This window comes from Megachile rotundata, unplaced genomic scaffold, assembly GCF_050947335.1.
Source record: "Megachile rotundata isolate GNS110a unplaced genomic scaffold, iyMegRotu1 scaffold0694, whole genome shotgun sequence".
Taxonomy (NCBI): domain Eukaryota; kingdom Metazoa; phylum Arthropoda; class Insecta; order Hymenoptera; family Megachilidae; genus Megachile; species Megachile rotundata.
Genome location: NW_027473991.1, coordinates 62320 through 70000, shown reverse-complemented (window position 1 = coordinate 70000; position 7681 = coordinate 62320).

Sequence of the window (7681 nt, the reverse complement as noted above, 5' to 3'; positions counted from 1 at the left end):
CTCCTCTTTTTGCCCGTTTCCTTTTCTGGTTCGTAATATTATTTATATTACGTGAAGTTATATTATAAGTCTTTGATATACAATATTTCGTTTAACGACACAACACCGAAATAGCGCGTATAGCGGATCACGCTGGACAATACGCTATGGCGCGTACAGCGGACATGCTGTTCGTCGAAACGAATCGAAACCGTGTCGATATAAACGTTTCGTTCCTCCACGGGGGTCTCTTTCTCTTATTTTGTATCGATAAAGCGCGTAAAAAAATGCAAATCCTTTCGTGCCAGAAAGATTTCTCGTTGAAAAGTTTTAGAAGCACGTAACACCGCTTTTCATTTCACGCTTTGCATCGAAACGGTATAAGCACGTAAACCACACACGCTCGCTCGTATTGAACCTCCACAATATCGGTGTTCTTTCGCCTTTTTTCATAAATACCATTTTTTGCAATGAACCAATATCAGCTTAAACGTTCCTTTTTTATTTGGTTCTTCTCTCTCCTCTCATGTGTTTCAGTCATATTAAAAATTGTTGTTCCTCCAAACTCTCTCTATTCTCTCTCCTTTCACTCTCTTTGGTATTTTATTTAAGACACACCGATAAAGGTTAGCGCGTACAGTGGCGTGCTGAACGTACCGTGATAGCGCGTACAACGGACATGCTGTTCGAAAAACGAACAAGAGGAAGCACGTACAAAGGTAGCTCGCGCTAGGCATATATCGATACGAAACCTCCGTTTTTAGTCTCTCTTTTCGTCGTGGATATCGAAGAAGCGCGTAAAAGAAAATCCCGCTAAAACTCTCTCCGTGCCGGAAAGTGTGTATCCGTTGAAATTTTGGAAGCACGTACACCCGCTTTCACGCTTTACATCGAAACGGTATAAGCACGTAAACCACACACGCTCCGTATTGAACCTCCACAATATCGGTGTTCTTTCCGCCTTTTTCATAAATACCATTTTTTTGTGATGAACCAATATCAGCTTAAACGTTCCCTTTTTTTATTTGGTTCTTCTCTCATGTGTTTTTCAGTCATATTAAATTTTTGTTCCTCCAAACTCTCTCTTCTATTCTCTCCTTTCAACTCTCTTTGGTATTTTATTTAAGACACACCGATAAAGGTTAGCGCGTACAAGTGGCGTGCTGAACGTACCGTGATAGCGCGTACAACGGACATGCTGTTCGAAAAAAACAAATCGGAGCAAGCACGTACACAGAGAATTTTAGCTCGCGCTGGGCACATCGATTCTTACAAATCCACCCAAATTTTTATTTTCTCTCTCTCAAAATTTCGTGTCATAGTTACGATACACACCGTAATAATATTTTTTGTACGTATAAGCGAAAACTCGATGTAATATCGAGAAATCACCCGTACCGAAAACTCTTCACTTTGGAAGAAGTTTCCATTTCAGAAACCGTTTTTACGAGTCATAGTTACATATTATTTCGTTTCAATATCTCTGCGCTGTACGTATAGTGAAGCATTTATTTAATATTTTACTTCATCGTACCGAAAAACTCTCCGCGAAGAAGAAGTTTTCTCGCGCATCGAGAAAATATTTAGGCGTTCGAGACGCACAAAACATTAAGGGGACGTAATATCATTTCTGAATTTCGGAATAAATATTCCGTTTCAAAATTTTTTAGCCTCTCGACTGAAGGCGTTGTAACGAACAAGTTCGTTCAACACCACTATCTAATTCATTTTTAAAATAAATTTTATAAAACCTTTTTTGGCCCGTTTTAGAACGGTCGGTTTTATTCTATCCCTTTTTAATTTTTAGTAGCCTGTGCCGCTTGAGTCAGTACAACGTACACACCAAAGTGCATACGAGTCACCAGCCTCATGTTAAAGGTTCGTCGCATATGTGCCATTTGGTCTTAGACGCCGACACGCGACAATGCAGTGTGGAGAAAATCCTGCATCGATACCGAGAACACGAACAGTCGAGGCAACACGAAGTTACGCACGAGGAGCGGTGGACTAGTTCTCAACCGAGGTCATAGAATAGCCACGCGCCCGACTCTGTTCCGTCTGGTACGATCGGACCGAACGTCTCCTTATAGGTACCGAACGGCCGGCCGGATGGTCGGCGACGCCGGCCGTTACGCACGGGCGCTTACGATGCTAACGCGCGATCCGAACGTGCCAATTCGAAAGTGCGGTAAAACTTAGCGCGAAAAAATCGATTTTTCAAAAAGTTGTCAAACACGCTAAAAAGTATACGGACGATGTTTTAACAATTATTTTACGAAATTTAATGACAAAATTAATCGAAAAAAAATTTTTTTTCCTTTTCTCGCCAAAATAAATACCAAACGAATTTCTAACGTAATAAACGAGTAACAAATAACAGTATACGTCCAAATAACATACAAGAATCGAGAAAATATTTATATTTTTTCAAAAAATTGAGCAAAAATCTCTCCGCATAGTCGGTTCGGTGCCGAGTCCGAACGTACCAAAGTCCCTCCGGCATAGTCGGTTCGGTGAATCGACGACTGACAACCTATATAAAAAACGATTAAAACCTATAGAATAACGTATCACTAGAACATTTATACCATTTTGGCACGTTCGGATTCATAATTAACGAAATTATCGAAAATTTTTCATTGCGCATAGTCGGTTCGGTGAAAAGGTGACTGACAACCTATATTAAAAATGATTAAAACGTATAGAATAACGCACTACTAGAACATTTATACCATTTTGGCACGTTCGGATTCATAATTAACGAAATTATCCAAAATTTTTCGTTCCGCATAGTCGGTTCGGTGAAACGATGACTGACAACCTATATAAAAAACGATTAAAACCAATAGAATAACGTATTACTAGAACATTTATACAATTTTGGCACGTTCGGATTCATAAATAACAAAATTATTGAAAATTTTTCGTTCCGCATAGTCGGTTCGGTGGACCGTCTGATGCGAGACAATGTCCCACCGGCATAGTCGGTTCGGTGAATCGACGACTGACAACCTATATAAAAAACGATTAAAACCTATAGAATAACGTATCACTAGAACATTTATACCATTTTGGCACGTTCGGATTCATAATTAACGAAATTATCGAAAATTTTTCATTGCGCATTGTCGGTTCGATGAAAAGGTGACTGACAACCTATATTAAAAATGATTAAAACGTATAGAATAACGCACTACTAGAACATTTATACCATTTTGGCACGTTCGGATTCATAATTAACGAAATTATCCAAAATTTTTCGTTCCGCATAGTCGGTTCGGTGAAACGATGACTGACAACCTATATAAAAAACGATTAAAACCAATAGAATAACGTATTACTAGAACATTTATACAATTTTGGCACGTTCGGATTCATAAATAACAAAATTATTGAAAATTTTTCATTGCGCATAGTCGGTTCGGTGAAAAGGTGACTGACAACCTATATTAAAAATGATTAAAACGTATAGAATAACGCACTACTAGAACATTTATACCATTTTGGCACGTTCGGATTCATAATTAACGAAATTATCCAAAATTTTTCGTTCCGCATAGTCGGTTCGGTGAAACGATGACTGACAACCTATATAAAAAACGATTAAAACCAATAGAATAACGTATTACTAGAACATTTATACAATTTTGGCACGTTCGGATTCATAAATAACAAAATTATTGAAAATTTTTCGTTCCGCATAGTCGGTTCGGTGGACCGTCTGATGCGAGACAATGTCCCACCGGCATAGTCGGTTCGGTGAATCGACGACTGACAACCTATATAAAAAACGATTAAAACCTATAGAATAACGTATCACTAGAACATTTATACCATTTTGGCACGTTCGGATTCATAATTAACGAAATTATCGAAAATTTTTCATTGCGCATTGTCGGTTCGATGAAAAGGTGACTGACAACCTATATTAAAAATGATTAAAACGTATAGAATAACGCACTACTAGAACATTTATACCATTTTGGCACGTTCCTATTCATGATTAACGAAATTATCGAAAATTTTTCATTGCGCATAGTCGGTTCGGTGAAACGGTGACTGACAACCTATATTAAAAATGATTATAACGTATAGAATAACGTATCACTAGAACATTTATACAATTTTGGCACGTTCGGATTCATAAATAACAAAATTATTGAAAATTTTTCGTTCCGCATAGTCGGTTCGGTAGGCCGTCCGACCGGGACCAAGTCCTTCCGGCATAGTCGGTTCGGTGAAACGATGACTGACAACCTATATTAAAAACGATTAAAACCTATAGAATAACGTATTACTGGAACATTTCTACCACCTCGGCACGCTCGGATTCATAAATAACAAAATTATTGAGAATTATTCGTTCCGCATAGTCGGTTCGGTGAAACGATGACTGACAACCTATATTAAAAACGATTAAAACCTATAGAATAACGTATTACTGGAACATTTATACAATTTTTGCACGTTCGGATTCATAAATAACAAAATTATTGAAAATTATTCGTTCCGCATAGTCGGTTCGGTGAAACGATGACTGACAACCTATATTAAAAACGATTAAAACCTATAGAATAACGTATTACTGGAACATTTATACAATTTTTGCACGTTCGGATTCATAAATAACAAAATTATTGAAAATTATTCGTTCCGCATAGTCGGTTCGGTGAAACGATGACTGACAACCTATATTAAAAACGATTAAAACCTATAGAATAACGTATTACTGGAACATTTATACAATTTTTGCACGTTCGGATTCATAAATAACAAAATTATTGAAAATTATTCGTTCCGCATAGTCGGTTCGGTGAAACGATGACTGACAACCTATATTAAAAACGATTAAAACCTATAGAATAACGTATTACTGGAACATTTATACAATTTTTGCACGTTCGGATTCATAAATAACAAAATTATTGAAAATTATTCGTTCCGCATAGTCGGTTCGGTGAAACGATGACTGACAACCTATATTAAAAACGATTAAAACCTATAGAATAACGTATTACTGGAACATTTATACAATTTTTGCACGTTCGGATTCATAAATAACAAAATTATTGAAAATTATTCGTTCCGCATAGTCGGTTCGGTGAAACGATGACTGACAACCTATATTAAAAACGATTAAAACCTATAGAATAACGTATTACTGGAACATTTATACAATTTTTGCACGTTCGGATTCATAAATAACAAAATTATTGAAAATTATTCGTTCCGCATAGTCGGTTCGGTGGGCCGTCCGAGCACGACCAAGTCCGTCCGGCATAGTCGGTTCGGTGAAACGATGACTGACAACCTATACTAAGAACGATTAAAACCAATAGAATAACGTATTACTAGAACGTTTATACAACTTTGGCACGTTCGGATTCATAAATAACAAAATTATTGAGAATTATTCGTTCCGCATAGTCGGTTCGGTGAAACGATGATTGACAACCTGTATAAAAATTGTTCATAACCGATAAAGTAACGTATTTCTAGCACCGATATACCGTTTCGGCACTTTCGGATACATAATTAACGAAATTATCGAAAATTTTTCATTCCGCATAGTCGGTTCGGTGAAACGATGACTGACAACCTATAATAAAAACGATTAAAACCTATCGAATATCGTATGACTAGAAGATTTATACCGCTTTGACACGTTCGGATTAATAAATAACAAAATTATTGAAAATTATTCGTTCCGCATAGTCGGTTCGGTGGGCCGTCCGAGCACGACCAAGTCCGTCCGGCATAGTCGGTTCGGTGAAACGATGACTGACAACCTATACTAAGAACGATTAAAACCAATAGAATAACGTATTACTAGAACGTTTATACAACTTTGGCACGTTCGGATTCATAAATAACAAAATTATTGAGAATTATTCGTTCCGCATAGTCGGTTCGGTGAAACGATGATTGACAACCTGTATAAAAATTGTTCATAACCGATAAAGTAACGTATTTCTAGCACCGATATACCGTTTCGGCACTTTCGGATACATAATTAACGAAATTATCGAAAATTTTTCATTCCGCATAGTCGGTTCGGTGAAACGATGACTGACAACCTATAATAAAAACGATTAAAACCTATCGAATATCGTATGACTAGAAGATTTATACCGCTTTGACACGTTCGGATTAATAAATAACAAAATTATTGAAAATTATTCGTTCCGCATAGTCGGTTCGGTGGGCCGTCCGAGCACGACCAAGTCCGTCCGGCATAGTCGGTTCGGTGAAACGATGACTGACAACCTATACTAAGAACGATTAAAACCAATAGAATAACGTATTACTAGAACGTTTATACAACTTTGGCACGTTCGGATTCATAAATAACAAAATTATTGAGAATTATTCGTTCCGCATAGTCGGTTCGGTGAAACGATGATTGACAACCTGTATAAAAATTGTTCATAACCGATAAAGTAACGTATTTCTAGCACCGATATACCGTTTCGGCACTTTCGGATACATAATTAACGAAATTATCGAAAATTTTTCATTCCGCATAGTCGGTTCGGTGAAACGATGACTGACAACCTATAATAAAAACGATTAAAACCTATCGAATATCGTATGACTAGAAGATTTATACCGCTTTGACACGTTCGGATTAATAAATAACAAAATTATTGAAAATTATTCGTTCCGCATAGTCGGTTCGGTGGGCCGTCCGAGCACGACCAAGTCCGTCCGGCATAGTCGGTTCGGTGAAACGATGACTGACAACCTATACTAAGAACGATTAAAACCAATAGAATAACGTATTACTAGAACGTTTATACAACTTTGGCACGTTCGGATTCATAAATAACAAAATTATTGAGAATTATTCGTTCCGCATAGTCGGTTCGGTGAAACGATGATTGACAACCTGTATAAAAATTGTTCATAACCGATAAAGTAACGTATTTCTAGCACCGATATACCGTTTCGGCACTTTCGGATACATAATTAACGAAATTATCGAAAATTTTTCATTCCGCATAGTCGGTTCGGTGAAACGATGACTGACAACCTATAATAAAAACGATTAAAACCTATCGAATATCGTATGACTAGAAGATTTATACCGCTTTGACACGTTCGGATTAATAAATAACAAAATTATTGAAAATTATTCGTTCCGCATAGTCGGTTCGGTGGGCCGTCCGAGCACGACCAAGTCCGTCCGGCATAGTCGGTTCGGTGAAACGATGACTGACAACCTATACTAAGAACGATTAAAACCAATAGAATAACGTATTACTAGAACGTTTATACAACTTTGGCACGTTCGGATTCATAAATAACAAAATTATTGAGAATTATTCGTTCCGCATAGTCGGTTCGGTGAAACGATGATTGACAACCTGTATAAAAATTGTTCATAACCGATAAAGTAACGTATTTCTAGCACCGATATACCGTTTCGGCACTTTCGGATACATAATTAACGAAATTATCGAAAATTTTTCATTCCGCATAGTCGGTTCGGTGAAACGATGACTGACAACCTATAATAAAAACGATTAAAACCTATCGAATATCGTATGACTAGAAGATTTATACCGCTTTGACACGTTCGGATTAATAAATAACAAAATTATTGAAAATTTTTCGTTCCGCATAGTCGGTTCGGTGGGCCGTCCGAGCACGACCAAGTCCTTCCGGCATAGTCGGTTCGGTGAAACGATGACTGACAACA